The sequence below is a fragment of the Ciconia boyciana genome, chromosome 4 (assembly GCF_034638445.1).
Source record: "Ciconia boyciana chromosome 4, ASM3463844v1, whole genome shotgun sequence".
NCBI lineage: Eukaryota > Metazoa > Chordata > Aves > Ciconiiformes > Ciconiidae > Ciconia > Ciconia boyciana.
This window is the reverse complement of record NC_132937.1, coordinates 35097994-35119264: the sequence shown is the minus strand read 5'-3', so window position 1 is coordinate 35119264 and position 21271 is coordinate 35097994.

The following is a 21271-nucleotide window of genomic DNA, read 5'->3' as shown; positions in this document are numbered from 1 at the left end:
CATTGGCTTTACTTAATATTTTAGAAGATATACAGGGAAGATTAAGATGACAACTGACTTCTGAAATTAAATCAGCAGACCATACATCTGGAAGGCAGCACTGACCAAGATAAATAGCACAGTGGGTGTTTGCAAGTCTCATGGTTGTAACAGCAAGCTGTTGGTGGATTTTGGCAAATACTCAATTTATCCCTCAGTTTCTCCATCTGGAAAGTTGCAATATTGATATTTATTATAAAGAATTCTAATTGTAGCTAATAAATTATTTACAACTTTTTTTTTTTTTTAACTTAGGAAGAAAGGGAATATCCCATTAATGAGAACTGGTTCATCATGATTTCACACACTTTGGAGAAAGCCTAACTTTCTATAGTTGCCACAGGGCTTTGTGGTCCACTTATAGTATTTTTGACAGAACTTCAGTAGCTATAATGGACATCTTTTTCATATGAAATCAGGAAGGTTCAAATACTCTGGATTTTAGCTCTGTTTAGCGTTTTATGGTCTTATCCAATCCAATTGCTTTCTGGTGGTTTAACACACAGGAGAAACCCCTTGCTTTCTCAGTGCTAGATGGTTGTTTCCTTATGCTATAGCATTCAGCCAAACAGGAGATGCAAAACACTGACTTCTCTTAGTAAAATTCAGTCAGGTCTATTTTTTTGAATCAAATAGTGAAGCTGTAATAGATTTGGTTTTCTCTGTCTTGATTTCTATTCTTAAGATCACAGAAGACTATAATAAGGTGATTTACTGAAAATTGCTTTGGTTGTTTTAAGAATCAGTGGTGTCACAGAGAACACTTAGAATTCATATTGAAGTTGAGGGTTTCTGGGGAGACATTATCATTTCTGCTAGCAAACTGAGGGTTTACTTCCATTTATAAAAGCAAAAGGTGCATTGTGAAAATCTGTATCACTGTTGCAGTGGCTTCACATTAATTATTTTCACAAGAACATGTTTCAGAATTGCACAACAACAAAAGAATGTGGTAAAAAAACTGAAGTGCTTCCGCAAAAGAACAGACAGTACTGTATATAAGCCTGAGCAATTCAGACTACAGCAATATTTTGTAATGAAAAAAATATTAAAAACTGAAATGGGAATTTTGGGGAGAACTTGGGTGTTTGTTTCATTAGCATCAGTGGCTTTGGGATAGTCCAAGACAAAAATCTCATTGTGGAAGTAACTGCATGCTAATGAAAAAACAGCAGAAGCAATTAATAGAAATACAAAAGCTTTTGAATTACAGTAATTCTGTCTCAGAGATTAGGTCTTTAAAAGACTGTTGAGAATTGTCTGCTTCTATCTGTGGGGAGAATTTGGTCAGATTTCAGCTTCAGAGACATTCTTCTCATCATGAAGTCCATATTTAGGCACAGATTCCCAAGCTGATGATTTGCTTGAGAGAAAAATTTATCTATCTCCAGCTGAAGTGACTTGAAAGTTTCCCATTGGCTCCAAATGGGAGTTGGAGCAGGCTATGTGTAAGAAGGTAGCCCCTAATATCTCTAGCAGACTAACTCATCTCTGCTACTTTTAAAATTAAGTTTTCTAGCACTGCCAGATCAACCAGTTTCAGTTGCTAAACATGATATCAAACCAAGAGATTTCTAAGCTAGATGTGCTAGAACAAGGCAACCTGGTTTAAATAGCCAACACTGAGCAAAATACAGTAAAACAGAGACAAAACTGTACAAACAAAGTAAAATAGGATCCACCCAAAATAAAATTAACCTCAAATCCTATCCTGCTGTTGTTCAAAGTAGCACTTCGGCAGACATTAATGAAAGTAGATTTCTATTGATATAGGTGGGGAATTTTAATACGGTCAAACAGAGAGGAGCATTTCACTCTTGTGGTGTGACAAACTACTTCCTTTTTCTGCTTCCCCCCTCAGTTCTTGTGTATATTGCTATCCTTTCCCCACTTATACTGTTAATACTGTTTTCTGGAATAGAAAACATCTTCTGGATTTGTTGGCCTTCAAAACAATGGAGAGTATTTCCAGACATTAGGAAAATTATATGTTAAACACATTTTGTAGTTGAAATGGCCTAAGTACATTTATTTATTGTGCAACAATACTGTAAAAATCTTGGTGCAAATAGCAACACAAAGTCATGGGCATGCAAACCAAATGGTCATAGATCTTTGGCTGGTACACTTTGGCTCAGTGTCCTACTGTTTGCAGGATCCAGCCTCTGCAGTTGCTATCAAGCTCCGTAATTTTGGGTTTAGAGATTTTCCCACTTCACCACATTAATTAGTGTGTCTCAAGCTTCTGTTTCATACAATGCTGTTCCTAGGAGTGATTGAGATGGAGAAGTAGGATAATCATTCACAGAATTGCTATGCTTTTGCAGAATGAATTCATAGATAGTATTTTCATTTACTTTTCTGTTGAAATAAGTGAAGAAGAGTCAGAAGGTTTCCTGACAAAGGGGATGTGTCATTTCTTCATTATAGAATTTACAAATTGGTATATATTCATAGATTAAAAAGCAGCCAATTTTAGGGGTAGTTACAATGCTCATATATTTACATTGGCATAAAGTTTAGCTATCTTGTTTTCTACCTCTGAAAGATGAGAGCAGTCAGTCCTTAACAGCTGACACGTGTAATAAGATACTGTGCTGCAGCTATGTTATGTATTATTAATTCAGTTTTGATAATGCTGTAGACTGTAGATAATGCTGTAGGATACAGGGGGGATGATGGAAGGAGGGAGAGAAGATCAAGTGAAAACCGATTGGAATCTCTTTCAAAACAAGTAAAAGAGGTAGTTCTTCATGCAATAGGTAGCTGATTAGTGCAACTCCCTGCCAAAGTACATTGGGGATAGTAAAAATCTACATAGATTCAAGAGAAAAATGGAAAATTTAATGGAATAGAAATTAATTGAAGATTACTAAATGTATAGAAACCATTTCTAGCTCATGAAGAGCTGAAAATACTTGAAGGCTGGAAGGTTTTAGGGAGGAACAATGTATATGCTTGCCCTGTTCTTACTTATAGTTAGGTATCTGCCTTTGATCCCTACCGGAGACCAGGCTCTGGGCTTGACAGACTTTTGCTGTCATCCAGGATGGCTTTCTAATGTTCCTGTGTTTTAGGAATCAAAGTTTAATATTTACTGAATACATACAAAATAATATTTACCTGAAAAAGAAACATATACCACAAATATACATAGTCCCTCATTTTCTTCTGATGTAATATTCCATGAAACAATAGCGATCTCATTGCATCACTGTCTGTCTCCCTATGAACCATAATTTAATTAGCAGGAAAGCTTAAACTGAAGGTGCTTAGAAGTAAGATTTTCGCATGGGAATTTGAATACTCTGCTTTGTAGTGGCTTCATTTGCCCACAGTGGGTAATCAGAGTTCTCTGAATACGAGATGTCTTCAGTGGGGCATTTAAAATAGGAGCATTAGAGAATTTTGGTGACATGACATATGCTTTTTCTAAAAGTAAACATTTCTCTAGCCTAAAATGAAATACATATGGACAAACTCCAAGTGCCTTACAGTGGAAAATCAGTGCAGGCAGAAGGGTCCACCCATACAGATTAAATTGTGGGATTAGATTCCAAATATGTAACCCCCCCAGCTCCATGTATAGCACACTGAAGGTTTTCCAAACACAAAACATGTGGCCAGTGATATATCATTTTGGATGCCTTTCTGATAGCATCCCATAACCCCTTTAGCAATTTTTCTGCCTTGATATGATAAACAGTGCCTTGCGTTATGGGGTGAGAAGTCTTTGATTTATGAGCATTTCAAAGGAGCAATGTGTACTTGTTAATTTGTTATATGCAAGAACAAATTCTAGAAAAGCTTGTGTGTATTTTGCTTTGGTTTGTTTTGCTGAAACATTACAAGATTGAGTCTTAATATTTAAAACTTACCAGAAAAAAATGCAGAATTTTATTCTTTTCTGAAGCCTGGTCCAAACTCCTTGAAATCAATGGGAACCTTAACTTGATTTTGGTTGGTCTTGGATCAACCTTTTGGTCATTACAAAATAAAGACAGATTCTTTTACAATCCGGCCATATTAGCACAAAACTTTATATTTAACTCTGTACTTTGGTATTATGTTGATCTCTTTTAAAATATATTTTATTTTAATGCTTATTCTGCATTCTGCATGCTTAAATGGTTTCCTTTTATTCCCTTTTCAATTATTCATCTCTAATGTCTACTAGGATTCTGCTGCTTCATGACCCTAATTCCTTTATTTGTGATTTATTCTCTCCTTACAAATAGTCATTCTGTTTTGTCCTTGTAATACCCTGCTTATGTGTAGAAACATTTGTAGAAGACTGAAGTTATTTCACTGTAGTATTTGTGCATGAAGAATTATGTGGCAGTAAAGTAAATGGTGAGTGGAAGGAGGTCATGTCTTTACTCTTTCCTTCTTTAAAGCAGGATCCAGTGGGTGTGATTAGCAGCAACTTTTAGTTCAGCATCTGCATTTAATCAGAAGTTATTTCCCCATTTCCTAGACTGCTTAGTGTAACACTTCACCACTTCATCTCTCTTCCCTGCCAGCCAGGCAATAAAAGAAGGGTTTCTAACTTTCTCCTCTTTTTTTTTTGGCCAACCTTGATAAAACTTAAATATCTGATTTTCTGTAAGGAAGTGATAACATAAGGAAAGTAAAAGATCAGACAAAACTTTTCTACTCTTTCTGAAGTTTTTGTACAGCACAGTGCAGGAGTGACTCAGCAACACAGAATAGGATGAAAATGTTTAAATAATTATGTACATTTAATTTTAAGTTCAAGTAATAATTGCAGCTTACTGTAATTAGAGGTGCAAAAGAGCAGTGTTTTCCTGGTTTCTGGCACATCAATGACATTTACTGTGAATCAAGACTCATGTGTTTACATTAAGGAATCCTCAGCCTTGCATCTCTCCCTCTCTGCTCCTGACAAAAGTGCTTAATCTGCTTTTCCATGTAAACAATGGATCAAAAGCAATTCATATACCCATGAGAAATCACATGAAGAAACAACAATTTTACTATAGAAAGTTGAAAGAAATTTTTGCCTTTTTTATTAAGAAAAGAAGCCTCCCTTTTCCTTTGTAATGTTTGTAGCCACAAAAACATTGACATTCACATTCAAATGTAGGTAATTCTTTATAAGGTAGAAATGTAATTTTTTTGGTTGTTGTTGTTTTTGGTTTTGTTTTTGTAATCAGACACCAAACATGAGTTTGGTTATATTGAAAGCAAAGATGGATAAAATATCTTTTAAAATGATCTCTTGCATGAAAATCTGCCAGCAGGTTTAATTAGTATTAGGCAATTAATAAATTAAAACTTAATTCCCTATTACTTTTCTTTGAGCTAATCTCACATGAGATTTGTAGTTACATTCTGTTGCCCTTCTGCTTTCCATGTCTTTGCTTGCCATCATGCCCAAATACTATCCAAAGATTTTTATGCTATATATAATACCTATAAAATATCATCACCGCAAGGATCAGATTGGATGGGCCCATATGGCTATGCCCAGAAATTGCAGATAAGAAATAATCAGTAAAAAAATCTCAGCAATTCTTATTTCCTGTAGTTGAGGAGTTCGTGTGACACTGTACAGATTGATACCAGACCAAAGCTAATTGCCTGTTCACTTCCAGATCATGGGAACTGGGGAAGATTCCAAGAAATTAGTAAAATAGGGAAAAAAATGTTTAACAAGTTTACAAGTTAAAAGTTCAGAATCCTCTATCAAATGCTACAATTTTAATAGATCTGTTGCAGAACTGTCCTCTGTCCATGAAAGTGAAGGATTTTAAAGTGTTCTGTAGGGGGGCTAAAATCTGTCTCTAAATACTTATAGAAGGTGATTCCTGTCATCTAAGATCTGAATTGCCTCAGAGCTTAGACCCTTGAGGAACCCTACCCTTGAAATGCAATAGTAACATGGGGTAAAGTACAAACTAAAACAGAGAAAAAAAAAAGTCAACTTAAGTAGAAGTATTTTTCACTCTGCAGTATATTGCAGAAGCACAGACAGTAAGGCAGCTAGTATTCCTTAGAAGTCTAGAATGGAATTTATTGATAATGATATTCAGCTCCAAAATCTTTGTTTCCCTTGTAAGAGTTTAAAGAGAGAAAAAGAACTGTAGTTCATGGGTTGTGAAATACAGATTTTGTCTTTAATGAGATTGTGTTACATGTTACCCAGATTTTCTCATCACTGAACTTCCAGGCACAGCTGAATGTTACCATTTATGTCATTAAGGAATGTCTGGGGGCTGTTTTAAGGGTGGGAGGAGAGACCTATGTGTGGTGGTTTTTTTTAATATATGCTTTTCTTACCTGTTCAGACACCCATTACATCATATAAGTGGCTCAAATTAAAGTTATTCTGCTACCTTGTGGCTGTAACTTGAAATACCATATCTTCAGTGGCTTAATTTATAATATTCTCCGTTATATTGGTACTCATTCCACTTGGCATTTGTTAAACTGCATCCAGAATACTGTATTCGGTTTTAGACCCCTCCCCAGTAGAAAAGATAACTCTCTTGTATCAGAGGCTGAGTGTCAGAGATGATAAATTCTTATTTTTTCCTTTTTCCTCACCCTTCTTCTGTCTCACCTTTGCAGCATAGAGGGGACAGAACATGGAGGGGAAATCTGCACTGCTGCTGTTCTTGTGCCTGAATGTGATTTAAACGTTCATGAGAGCAGTCCAGGGATGATGGAGAATGTCACACATAATCCTGGAGAACTAAAAAATGTGACAACTTTAATGTTTAGATGGCACAGAAAATGTATGTCTTCAGGATCAGAATTTTATGTGCCTCAGTGTTGCGTAGATCCCACCTTAGATACCCTTTTTTAGCTCTTCTTATATATCCTCCTTTGAATATTTTTTTACTTTTCTTGAAATGAAAAAGGCATTTAGTTCAGAGGACTCATCTACTAGGCACTTGCAGTGACCATGGTGTGTCATACTTCTTGTCAGTAGTAGGCAATGCACAGCGTAAAGCGTTTGTCCAGTCTATGTGAATAATTGACGTATAGCTTTCTTGAGACACTTCTAGAAAGGTCTTCCTGTGGACCTTTAGACATGAGAAAGATGTGATTTTGGAAAGCTGAACTCTTCCGTTAGCCTCTTCTCTCTTTTCCTGAGGGCTTTGTAGTGTGATGTCCATCATATGCCCAGACATATATTTGTCCAGTAGTAAAAAGAGAATGTATAATCCATTTTAACTGAAACTTTTCCTATCCTGACTTAATTAAAGTGAGTATAAATGGCTTATAATAAGAATTACTGTGCTGAGACTTTGAATCTCTGGGTCTTTCCAATTACATGATTTTGAACAGATTATGCAAATGTTATTTTAATTCCTAAGTGTTCAGAATTCCCTATTTGTGGTATCTAATTTTAGATACGCTGACATTGAAGCATCACTGACATAATACTTAAATAGCATAGAAATAGTGAGATAGTCTCTAGCCTCAGTCTAACCATAATAATAACAGTAAGATAATTCAAATATCCAGGATCCCATTCTGTTGCAGGTATTTTGAGAAATACTTTATATAGCTCTATTTGCTAGTCCATCTTCAGATGACCTCAAAAGACTTATTCTCATTGAAACCAGCTTTAGATCTGTTGCAGTATTTGTAGCTGTTCTTAGCAGGAACAGTTTGGATAACTCGATTAGCTTTTAAAATAGTGTAAAATATTGACAGAATAGCATCTTAATAACATTAACTTTTAAGCCATATTCTAGGGCAGTAATTTATTTGTGCTAATATTGACAATAATTGTAAATTACTGCAATGAATCATTATTGTTTATTATATGCCGAATATGCAGAGAAGCTATTCCTTCATAATCTTCAAACTGTGTTGGGCTGAATCAGATTTACTGGATGAACTGTCTTCATCTTGTATTTTATATAAAAACACATTAACTAAACTTCTCAACAATGTTTTCCTCAGCAAGTGTTTTTTATTATGTTAAGAGATATCAAGGGTCATGCTGAATAAGGAGAGAGTTTTAGAAGATCTCTGTTTAACATAAGAGAATGAAAAAGCCTTCATTTTTGAGTTATCAATTCAAAATTCCATTAGAGGCTCAAAATACTCATTTCAGTACTATTTTGTACTTTAAACATTGAACAAATTTTTACTTTTGAAACTGAAGGGCAAAGTCCCACCCTCTATTGATAGAAGCACATATAATACAGAAGTAAGTACAGATTAATGTCAGACAGTGAGAAATTAAGGAAACATTATGCACAGAAATTGTTTCAGGAAGTGGCTGTGTCTGGGGAAGCTGCTGATAGAAAAGGAAAAAATCTTCCATTCATGTTACAACTAAGGCATTTAGGTATGGAATGACAATATCATGTAAAACAGAAGCCAAATAATTGTAGATTTGTATGGACAGACACTGAACACCATATTTGTACAGGAATATAAATTTGTAAACATTTTCTTATATTTTTATACCAAGGACATGTTCAGCTGGTATACAAAAAACTATTGTTTTATCTTACTGCAGGAGACAAGCACACAGTACAGGCTTTACTGTGCTATGAAATCTCATTCACGACTTACCTCACTGCTTACTTTCAGTGGCGAGATACTTCTGCAATATAGAAAACAAATCTTAGAGGACAGGGGCATGTACATTATTTAGTACAAAATCAACATATGCTCCTTACTGCCATTGATCAAATTACATCCCAAGTTTTTCTTAATAGCTACATCATGTTGACAAAGAAAGTTATTTATTATCAGTAATGTGGAAAGTGGCCAAAACTCTACAATTAAAAAAACTTATTTATTTTGCTTATAGGTAATTTGTAATTTTAACTTTATTCATAATGTAATTTCTAACTGTATTCATAATGGCAGGGTACCAAAAATACTCAGACTGGAATGATAACACAGCAAATCCATGAATCTGAAACTGTGTTTTTCCAAACTTTCAAAATAAATGTCTTCCTTAAAACATGTCTGCTGGGTGGCTTGGATTAAAAACTGTTCAGTATGTATATTAATCCCATTTAGGTTGATGTAATATGTTAGTACAGAAGCTTATGTGCCTTGTTCATTTTTGACATAGCATTATAACTTTTTTCTCTTCAGTCTACAGTGAGTTCCTTAAACGGGAGACAGAAAATTATCTTTTTATGGATGGCATAGGATGATAATAGGACAAAGCTTAAGAGTGTGAACTATATATGAAAGTTATGTATTCCAAAAAAGAAGACCAAATGCTTTTTCTTTGGATGCAAATCTGAAATCATAGATTGAAACTTTGCCACCACAAAAGAGAGACCTAGAAATGCTCTCGCCCAGACTTTCCCATACATCCTGTTTTAAGTAGCTGAACAGCAGTTGCATTCAGCTGTTCCTTCATACATAGAATAATCTTTACATGGCTTAGTGAAAGCTCTTTTATTTTTAGCTCTCATTATTTTAATTACATATGTAGTCTGCCATGAAAACTGGATTTATTTATTACAACATCTTTGGGACCGTCTGGTGCTTGGAGCATTCTCTTTGATTTTTTTATGTTCATTGGTGGACCAACTAAAGCGGCTAAACTCAATTAAGATTTGAAGTTTTCCAAATGGAGGGGATTTGATTGTAATTATATTTGATGCAAAGGGTGCATTCATTTCAGCCTTGTGACTCTCTTTCATGGGCTTCTTCTCAAGTTAGTTCTCATTCTTCAGCAGGGGAATAAACACAACTGCTACTAAAAATTCCCATCCTTCTCATCAGAAGGACCTGCTCCCATGAAAGATGGAGGCAACTCATGCTGAATTGAGTTCCTTGGCTATGAAGGATAAGAAATGGAACAATATAATATCTGGAAAGATTTTCCAGAAGTGCATAGTACTGCAGCATTATGTGACTATGTGAGTTTGCACGTGCAAACTCCTCTGTGTTTACGTGTTTTTTACACCTATGAGCACTTACTTTCTGAGAGAAGAACATATACAATTTCCAGTCAGGATGGTTTTTATTTTGCTTATAAAAAAAGCCTCTAACTCTTTTTTAAGCTGATGGTAGGCAAGAAGGGCCACTTTCCTCCTTTGTCCTGGTACTATCAATGGCCAAGAATTGGCCAGCTGATTCTTGACCAGAGTGAAGCTTTTTTCTATTGTATGTAGAACTGGCTGCAAATATTTGAGTTTTGGTCATTTTGTAATGCACTCTGAAATTAAAGACCAAAGCTGTCCAAGTGGCTGCTGGAATTGGTGAGGCTGTCCTGCTGAGTTTGGGAGAAAAAAGCTGCAATGAGGACCGGATGATTCCATCCCACAGCTCTGGAATATCCCAGACTCAGATACAGTCTTGTCTGGGCAGTCTTGGACATCATTGTGAAATCAGGACCCAGACAATGCTCTCAGACTGGCAGATAAGATATGGGAAAGAAGCAGCAAGGAGGAGCCAAACAGAAAATGAAGCTGGCAAAGCAACTGTTAACATAGGTTAAACAGAGTAGAAACGGATCCTGATAGTGTTTTCTAGAGTTCTGACTAGTTGCTTTTTTCCCTGAGCAGATCAGCTAGGTGATTCAGTCCCTTCATACCTTTCTTTCTTCTCATCTGTTTAGTTCACCCTCACTTGTCTAGGTTTTTCCTTCTCTACCTAACCACTGAACTATAAAGTGTATATGCAGTCTGGTGTGTTACACTGCGTATTGCTTGTATTTATTTGTTTTTCTCCAGCTTTTCGCTTGTCTTGCTTGTGTGAATGTGGTGTTTATAGAGTGTCTTTTTCACTATGGATGGTCCTGGTTTTGTTCCTATGTAGGTACTGGCATAAATACAATTAATAATGATGCAGAAATTACACAGTATGGTCGCCCACACAGGGCGTAAGGGTAGAACAGTGCAAACTGTCATTTTTTCAGTTCAAAGGCTCAGTTGGGCAGTAATAAAACCAAACATTTAGTGTATGTTAATAATAGCCCCATTACTACATTGAATAATGTGAAATTACTCAGCCCAAGAATAACATTTTGTTCAGATGGATAATGGAAATTATTAGTCAAAGTTTCATTAGCGTGAAGGGTTCGTCTGGGTACAGGTAGATATATTTGCATCTAAGCTACCCTAAGCTCTGTGAAATGATCAAGAGGAATGTGGTGGTTAATGTCATTCTAAAATAGGTGTCTACAACTGGTCAGATGAATCACGTCTTAAAAGTGTCTGTTTCTCTTCACTGACTATATAGAGAGCCTACAAGGATAGGCTCAGATGTAAAATCTATGCTACAGAAATATGAAGTGAGGTGAAATGAGTCACATCTGAAAGATTTTGTTTCCATTTTCATTACTGTTAACAAACACAAAGGCAGGAAGATGAAAAGCTAAATGTATGTATTTGTCAAAAAACAAAAGGCGAAAGAGAAGCTACAATCATGACTTGGTAAGAAAACAAAGCTAAAATACCCAGCTGTTGGTTGTTAGGATGCCACCCACTTAGGGTACTCATTTCAGTTATGTCCATTGCCTGAAGGCTTCCCACTTTCCAAGAAATATCTTCATTAGTTGAATATAAGCTTTGCATAGAGGAAAATTACTTCCAGTTTTGTTGTTGACACTCTGCCATTGTGAGTGGCATACTTAAAAATGAGTCGCTGGATACTTAATTTCTGATGGACTGAAACTTCTTGACCTAGTGAACACTGGCCTAGTGTGGTTATGAGAGAGACAGGTACGGCATACCGCCTCACACTCTCAGCACCCAAAATATCTGTCTCAGATAAGCAAATGGGCATGCAGTTTTTCATTTAATTTTTTTCTGAAATGTCAGGCCCAACAGTGAACAAGTCTGAAAATCCCCAGTATCATGTTGGAGAGGAGCAAACATTGCCAGTTGTGAATCCAAGTTCTACCAAATACACTTGTTTCCTCTTCTGGGGAAAAAAACCCAAACAAAACCAAAATAAAAACACCACACGAGGAGAAGAGAGACATGAAGATTTCACCAAACCCAAAACTTTTCTTTGAATTATTAAGACTCTGATTTCATAACTGATAAGCAAAAGGCAGGTGATCTAGTAATTGGATCAGGTTTGGTTCCATGTTTTGCGTGGAAGCACAATCTGGCTCTATATGATCAATGTAACCTTTTGTAATACAGTTATTTTAACACTGTGTATCAGTATCAACACTCCTGTTTAGTAATGTAGAATTCATGTTGCACTTGAAGATCTCAAACCTGATGGTATTACTTAGCAATTAAATTCAATTTCTATTCCTAGCATAAGAAGATAGTAACATAATTAGCAAGCAGGAAGCCTTTTGGAATTCTGTACTTCTAGGAAGCAGTTGTGTGCTAATTTGGTGATTATGTATATCCCCACTGGTATCCATATTTCAACAATAGCTGGAGTAGAAAGTCATGCACATAAATTTTAAAGATATCACCTCAGGAGCTGCCTCAGGCTGAAGACCATTCTATCTATTGCACTGTTACAGATGTAGCACACTTACTACCTCTAACAACAGTTACATCCTAAAAGATCTATTTACCTGGGGCACATTACAGTTGCACAATATTTTTCTGATGTAAAGTTTTCTATGGGAAGAACTTTTCATGCAAATCTGTGTTTTCTATAGGAATATATTAACCTGACAAAAACTGTGAAAATTGCTTGAAGAGAGTTAAAGCATTCTGACTTTTTCTGGTCTTTCAGTATTTCCTAGCTATATGAAAATGAAACACAGTCTTCTTCAGTTCAAATTACTTGTCATTTGAAATAAATGACAGGCTATAAATACAGCTTGTCTGACCCAAAGCAACATTTTGAAAAATTCTGTTTCTGGCAGAATTGTTTTTTGTTTTGATTTCTAATGGGAAAAAAAAAAGTCATGGTCAGAATCTCTTCTCAGCTGTCTTTTACCTGCCTCTATTGCATGAATGCTATGATTGAAATTAATAAATATATATTAATATAAATATTTGCATTGAGCCTAGAAGACAAGGCTTATGTAATCAACAGTGTGCTTGTACACACTAGAATATGAATTGCTAGCTAATTTCAATCACATTTAGGGGAAGGAAGAAGTCTCAACAATAAATGTGTTTCTATAAATTTTACAAATACAGCAGCTGGATAGGGGAGTGGAATCCAGGTCATTATGTCCCCAGAACAAAGTGGAGGCAGAACTTGACTGTTACACATTTTATTTGGCAGCAGATGTCTGCCAGCTAGTTCTTCAGACCAGCCACAGCACTGCTGATTCTTTCCCTGATGAGGATATGGAAGGTGTGTGTTGAATAGTAAGAAGGAGCAAAGAACACAAATTCTGAAACAAAGCTTCACTCGTTCTGCCGACCACAAAAACAGTTTTTAATTGTTAAGGTAGCACTCTTAGCCTATAGTCAGCAAGTAAATGATTAGCCCCAGTTTATCTTTGACATCTATCATGTTGGACTAAGGTTATCATGTTGGATTGGGATGCGGTTGACATGATTTCTGATGATCTTACGTGAGACTAGACAAGACTGTCTGAGAAGCTGTGCAAATTGCCTTTGAGGATGCTGTATCTATATTGTAGACTAATCAATCACTTCTATTTACAGTGTTCCCTAATATGACTTAAGCTCTATTCTATTTACAATATTTCTTATAGCATTATGCCTAAGCTCTTAAAATGTGCAGTCATAGAAAAATTTAGGTGAAAGGGACCTCTGCAGGTCTTCTACTTCAGCCTCTTGCTCAGTGCAGAACTCACATCAGGCCTCAATGCAGGAGTCAATGCAAGACTCCCATAACTTCAGCTCTTGCTCAATGCAGGACTAATGTCAAGGTTAGATCAGGTTGCTCAGGGCCTTGTCCAGTTGAGTTTTGTGACCCCTGAGAATGGATGTTCCACACCCTCTCCAAGCAACCTCTTCCAGTGCTTCAGCAGTATCGCAGAGAATAATTTTTTCTCCATGTACAATTACAATTTCTGTTGTTGCACCTTCTTACCATTATCTCTTCTCCTTACACATCTCTCACAAGAGAAGGCTAGAATACACCTTCCAGTAGTGGAATCTGCAATTAGGTCTCCTCTTCTTCAGGCACACACACACAGTCCCCTCAGTTTCTCTAACAGCATGTTCTCCAGTCCCTGATTACCTTAGTGGCTGGCTCTCTTCTAGATTCTCTCAGGTCTATCAGTATCTCTTTCGTTTAAGGTGAGGTGTCTAAAACTAACCTCAGTATTCCACATGCAGCCTCACAAGTGTCTAGTACAGCAGTGTGGTCACTTCCATAATTTTGTTGGCCACACTGTTGTAAATACAGCTGAGCATATGTTTCACCTTCACACTGCAAGGGTGCATTCCTCACTCATGTTTAAATATGGTGAACATCCCTCATGGCCACTTTAGTTGTTATCAGACACAGTTTTCAGTAAGCACTGAACAGCTTCTGTCTCAAAGGGAGAATCCTTTTTTTTACCCAAACTAAAACATACCAACAAATTGAAACGCTAACCAAAATTGCTAATCCCCTTAGAGGTGGTTTGGCCTGTGTACTTACAGAGTAGTGTAGAGAATTGAAGATGTTGTTACTGTTGGTGCTCTTCTTGTATCTTTTCTCCCTTTTTACAGTTTGTACCCTATCAATATGGCATCTTATTCGTCTGAAGCTGACATGCCCTGACTTCAGTCTTGTGCTCCCTCATAGTTTGACACTGCTTTGGGGGTCTGGTTTATAAGCAAATTTGCAGACAGAGAACTCCATTCACCTGAGGAGCTGTAATTCCTGGGTTAGGAATCTTAGATGAGCATTTCTGTTGAGACATTTTGCCAGCAGACTTGTTAGTGAACAATTAGAACCCTCCTGACTGGTTGTTGCTGCCTTTGAAAATGTGCTTCATGAATCTTCTGCTTTGAAATGTTACATCTACCACGTCTGTCAAGCACTGAGCTTCTTCTCAAGGCCAGCTTCTCCTGCTGTCAGTGCTGCTAACCTGCAGGAGAGCTCGCTGTGTTTCACCCTTTCCACTTTGCTAAGACAAAACCCCTTACTAAATGCATGGTTCACATATTTCCAGATAGTCCCATTTCTAAGTCAGTAGACTGGGCCTTGGTCTCATTTCAGTCACATGGGGAAATAGGTGAGAACAAAATATAGTGTTTATGAGCTTGAGCCTTAATGTTCCCTAAATTTTCCCATTCTATATTTTCAGTCGTATTATGTGACCCAGAATATTTAAAAGATGTTCAAGTTTCTTTAGAAAGTTTTTTTCCTTCCATATTTGATTCTTCTCATTAAGATGATACTACCTGACTCATCATCTCTGTAATTGTCATCCATTCCAACTTTGCAACCACACTTCCAGCTGTGTTTCCACTGTGAGCATTATCTTCTAAACTGTATGTTTGGCATTTCCCAGGAGTAGGCTCTTTCCAAACATTAAAGCAAATAGCTCAGTGTCAGTGTCTTCCAAACAGAGCAGAAGCACTCTCACATTGGTATTGGCATTAGCACACATTATAAATTATCGCTATTTTTACTTTGAGATGCTAATCTAGGATCAGGATACGTACTGTCTTAGGACTTGTATGGACACAGTGAAATGATAGAGGAAACAAGATTATATAGCAATGATTTGTGTAAGTAAGTAGGATATATGGGTACCTAACATGGGACCCATATAGGACCTTTAATGAGGCACATTAGCCACATGCTCTTCATTTCAGCGTTATGCAGATAGCTAAAAGTAAAGAAGAAAAATCCTTTGGAAGACCTAGGAAAAGCGAGACTGGCCCCTGGTGCTGAGGCTTATAGAATTGCAGAAATCAGAGTTGTATCAATTGCATCTAGGTGCTGTGAATGAACTGCTGCTTCTGCTCCATCATGTATCCTTAACTGCTAGTACAACCAACTGTCCCACTGGCCTGTGGACTTCCATCACATCCCTGCCTTCATTCAAGAGACATTGAATTCAAAGTATGGCAAAAGTGGATTTCATCCTCTCAACTTCCTGCAATTAGCAATTTGCTACAGAAATTCCATGTCTTGTGGCTAAGTTTGGATGAGAAAAATTCCACATCCTTCCATCTCTGAACAGAATATTAACAGTTCTAAGATCCAAATTTAATTACGACATGGAAGAAAAATTCTGTTCAGGTAAATTCTTATTTGTAAACTATCTGCATGAAATTATCATTTTTTCATTTTTATTTAGATATCTGCATTTTCTTCATCAGCCACAAGATGGGAGTATTGACCTTTAAGGCTGTGTTTTAGTTTTTTGTGTTTTCTTTTTTCCCTTGTACTGTGCTAGCCAAAGAGTTTGAGAAAATGTTTTGTTCCCTCCTGAAAAAGTTCTCTGCAATGAATTAAACTGGAGAGAGTTTCTGGAATGTTTAAAAAGTGTTAGTCAGCCTCATTCCCAATATGAATCTGGGGGGCAAATGTCATGTGTACATTAAAAGAATTTCTTGTGATTAAGCATCACGTTTCTCTGATACAAGTTTAAGAGCGGTTCTTTTTCAGTTCTGCACTGACCTGACATCTTTTCAGATAATAGTTTCCCTTTAGCATTCTCCCTAGGCTGTAAGGGTAAGTGGAGTAACAGATCAAAACACTTCATGCTGAATTTACAGATCACCATCTGCAAGTCTGATAGAGCACAGCTTACTTGATAAAATGAGCAGCTCTGAGTAATTTTGGGAATGAGAACTCATGTTAAAACATTAAGAAACAGAGAATCCTACAGTTAAATTTTACCACATGGGTGACTGGAGGACTACTTGTTCTGCCTTTAAGCTTATTTCTGAAAGGTATGAGTGATGTCCTATTTGTCATGTGACACATCATGCCTATGAAGGCACTAAAAGAAAATGGACCAATCCCAAACTATTGATTCTAAAATTTTTGAGCATTGAGGAAGTTCAGATATAACCTCCTTGGCCTGTACTCAAAACATTCATAACTTTTGGGAAACTTTTATCTGCACGTAAGCTATGTGACCCATACCCCTCTTTTACATCTGAAACACAGCATCACCCAAGCTGCCTTTTTTTATTTGTTCAGGTTTTTTTTTCTTGTCACAGCAATCTTCCCCTTCTCCTTCAGTTAAAGAGGGAAGTATTTTACTAAGGAGTGTGTAGGAGGTACTTGCATACATCGTTACCTGTTAATGGAGTTTGTATATGTATACCAATGTCTGTGAACAACTTCGAAAAATTGTGAAGTGTAAGCAGGCATGTGCTTATTTCGAACCAGCTGGTGCAAAGAAGAGAGGGAATGACTTAACCATTACATGCTATGTGCGGATATTAAAGCAAGAGTATTCAGACAAAATATCATTTCCAGTTTGGCTTGTTAGATAAATGTTATAACCAAGAGTTGATTAATGCCTTTGAAAGGTAATATCCTAATATATTTTCCAAATAATTTGGTTCCTATTCAAATACTGAAAAGAAAAAGCAGATTTTTTCAGAAGCCCAGTACTTGCCATTAAGAAATTTTAATTCAGACTATATTGTGCACTGTTGGTTCTTTTAGCATGCTAAATTTCATTCTGTTTTGTTCTTTTCCATTAAACACTCTTAAAACTGGTGCTGGATTTAAACTAGTTTATTGAAGGTAGATGTAGTAGGAAAAAAGAACCCCTTATTTGGTATAGATGATACTAGTAAAGAATGGATTGGCCATTAGATTTTGCATTGGTAAACCTCATCTTTTCAGGGTTTGTCAACTGTACCTAGCTGTACATTATTAGCCAACTCTTGGCTGCATTTTAACAAGCTGAAAACTTGACTCTTCTTGCTCCTGTATTGCAGGCACACTGAAAGCTTTTGGGCTTCTCTTCCTTCCATGCCTACAATAGGTAACAGAAAGGCTGAGCTGACTTGTGGCGAGCAGTAACAAAACTGCAGCAGATATATTCATGCTCTCCCCATATGCGTGGGCCTCCTGTTAAACCTGAAACCTTGTCTTCCCTCACTGTGATCCTGCTAGGAACTTGATATTATGGCCTCTCCAAGGATAAAAGAGACTAGTCACAGACATATACAAATAGCTGAGGAAATATGCCTTAGACATAGTGTTACATTTAAAGAAATAAAAAGAAGTCTCACTAAGAGAGGAGGAAAGGACATGCAGCATTTCCATGGCAAATAGCACGCTGTTTCTTTGGCAGAAGTGAGCTTGGAAGAATATGCTTTCTGCCTCCATTCTCTAATTGTCTGTTTTCTCCCTGAGTGCGGTTGTACTATAAAAAATGGCTGATGCCTTTTTGTACCATGTCTTTAGTCCTTCTATATATTTAGAATTGGGCCTTTTTGTCTTCAGTTCAGTAAAACATTTATTTTTTTTCTCCATTTCTGTTAACAGTGTAACTGTATAGCTATGTGAGAATCTTTCCCTTAATGTCCGTTCACAACACAGTTTACTGACTTGCAGTCAATTTAATCCTTTCCAGTCTCCTGCACAGCATTAAGGTAGTTTCTGGAAGAAGAGCCCAGAGACAGCAGGTTTCACAAAGGACTACTCAGTGCCTCCTGAATGTGACACTACAGCTCTTCTGTCGTGTGCCCTTTCAGGCCTTCCTAAGGCCCTCCAAAGCTGCCTGGTGCATACTTATGGAGGAGAAAAAGGATTAATTCCCAGGTGGGAGGCAGACCTATCTCAAGGAGTACAGAAAATTTAAAACTAATTGTTTGCTGGGTTACTCCCTTAGCCAGGAACTCCTGAAGAAAAATAGAGCTGGTTTTCTTTCTTTTCCCAGTATATTTAATGGGGATTTGGAGTTTCTGGATGTTAAACTGCCTGGTAGGAAGGCAGCCAAAGACCTTTGCCAGCTATGAATTGTTTTGATTAAATGAGAACTACTTTGATGTAGATGTAGAAAGAATGAATCAGACAATATAATATTGGATATGCCACTTTATTTAAAAATGTTATCTGAGTGAAAGAACCACCTTACAGTACCAGACTGTGTTACTTCTCTAACAGTTTCAAGTAGGATCAATGGTTTCTACATACAGTAAAATTGAAGTTAAACATTAAAATCATGCTCCTATGTGCCCACAGGCCTGAAAGGCTGAATTCAAGTCTATTTCTACCCTCTGTGATAAGATGGGAGCAAAAGGAAAATCACAGGCTGAGTGAGACAGGAGTCGCAAGTCTCTAGGCAATGGCAAGTCTGGATCAATAAACAGGCATGTAAGGCTTCAATGCATATCTCATTCATTTGGGCATTTATTAAGGTGTTTCTCCTTGCCTCACGTGGGAGACTTTCCACTGGATAAGCTGACTTTTGTGGATTGTATTATATGGAAAACAATTCCATGCAAGCATTTTATAGACCTCCCTCCGCACCTGCCTTAGAGCTCATGAGACAATTCAGTCAGGTATTAGATGACTTCCATCTTTTTGCCCTATCTCATTTCCAAGTCCATTACTTTCAAATGCACTGGCAGTCCTAAGGAAGCTAATGGTCCCTGTCACATGTGCCTATAGACTTAGTGTCTAAAAGGGCTTTCTTTCTGTGTTCCTGAGATGTTACCCAAATGTAAGATATCATTTTATTGCAAGGACAACATTGATGAGAGATAAGACTCCTTACTGCAGTTGAATTCACCTGTTTTTGTTTAGCTATCTTACCACAGCAAACTTTTTTTGTGATTAGTATTTGTCTAGTATGGTGGCAGAGTATGCTAACAAAGCAGCATCACAGAGGTGTGAAAGAGAGGCATAATAGCATGAAGAGCTCTAGAGGCATTTCAGTTTTTCATCTGCAGTAGTGATTAAAAAGTGGCAAAAAAGAATTTTCTTTAAAGGTCTAACAGGAACTGGGGTAAAATGCTGGTAGCATTTTTAATTCACTGAAGGCTGTGGGCAAACAAAAATATTTCCCATACCTTGTGCAAGTTCAGAAAGTATTGTGGAACAATTCCATAACACAAACCTCATAGAGGTGAAACAGCAACATAAAGCATTTCTGGTCTTAGTATCTCCTTCACAATGCTGTTTTGTTTTTGTTCTGTCCTCAAGTTGCAATCTGGATGTAGCTGCACTGCCCAAGAAGCCTATCTGTATGTATAGAGATCACATGTGCCATGTGCAGCACTGCCTGTTGTCTCTGCACACTCCCTGGAACAGTCAAGGCACAGCAGGAAAGGGACAGGGAGAATTGGGGCTGGAGTGGAACAGGAATTCAATTACACATCTGCTGTAGACTCATCCTTATCATAAAAACTGGACTGACAATTTTAGCTTTAATCATCCCTAGCTGAACTCTCTTTGATGTTAAAGGTGGGTTACTCTCATCCCCCTTTCTTGTCGTATTGCGGGCAAGCATCACTAAATCAGGTAGCAAGATGCAGACCTTTCAGGAAACCCAGACGTGGAGCAAACATTTTTCTCCAGCCCTTGAAAGTATTGAAAGGGGATTGATCTGTTTGCTGTACAGTCCCCAAGCCCCAGGCTAGGGATAAAATTTCTTAGAAGAGAGGCAAACTAAATCAATTCTCTTCTGTTGCTGGGGTAAAGTTGGTCAATAGCTGATATTTTAAAGCACCTCCATCAACAATTTATGAGATTTATTCAGTTTATGCGAAAGAGCACTCCATAATCATCACTACACAGTGATGGCCCAACAGGGTGTTGCTAACTGGATATCATTTAATAAAAGTTTTTCAAGTGCTCAGCATGCTTTCATCAGAGGGTGATTTTTGTTTTTATCCTTGTTTTGTATGAACATTAGGAGGTAATCAAGAAGTTATAAAAGTTGATGATTTATGAAGCTTTTGAAGTGGTGGGTGAAATTGTAGGCTAGATATAATGCTCATATTGATCATACTGTTGGTAAAAGCGTGATAAGACTGTTGACTAAAAGTGCTATTAAAATAAATTTTATGACAGGCTGTTAAATAGAGATTTAGCATTATTTTCATAACTTGATTTTGGTTAATAGTAGTCTTGGTCAACATGGGGCTGTATAGTGTTGATAGGGGCATAAACCCCACAAATATTACCAAAACTGGTGGATAGTCCTGCTGTGTTTTCCTAATTGAGAATGTAGTTACATAGTTACCAAATCTGTCCTACACCAGCTCGACAATTTCTTAGGCTACCAGCAGTATTCTTGTCCCTTACACTAACCTTTTGCAATTTTTGTTCCACACTCATGGGTTCATCCCAGTCTGTTCCTTTGATACCCCAATCTCCTCTTGAAGTTTGTTGATAATTTTTTATACAATTCTCCCACTTTTTCTTCCTTTTCCTTTTCTCATATCCTGAGACTACTTTG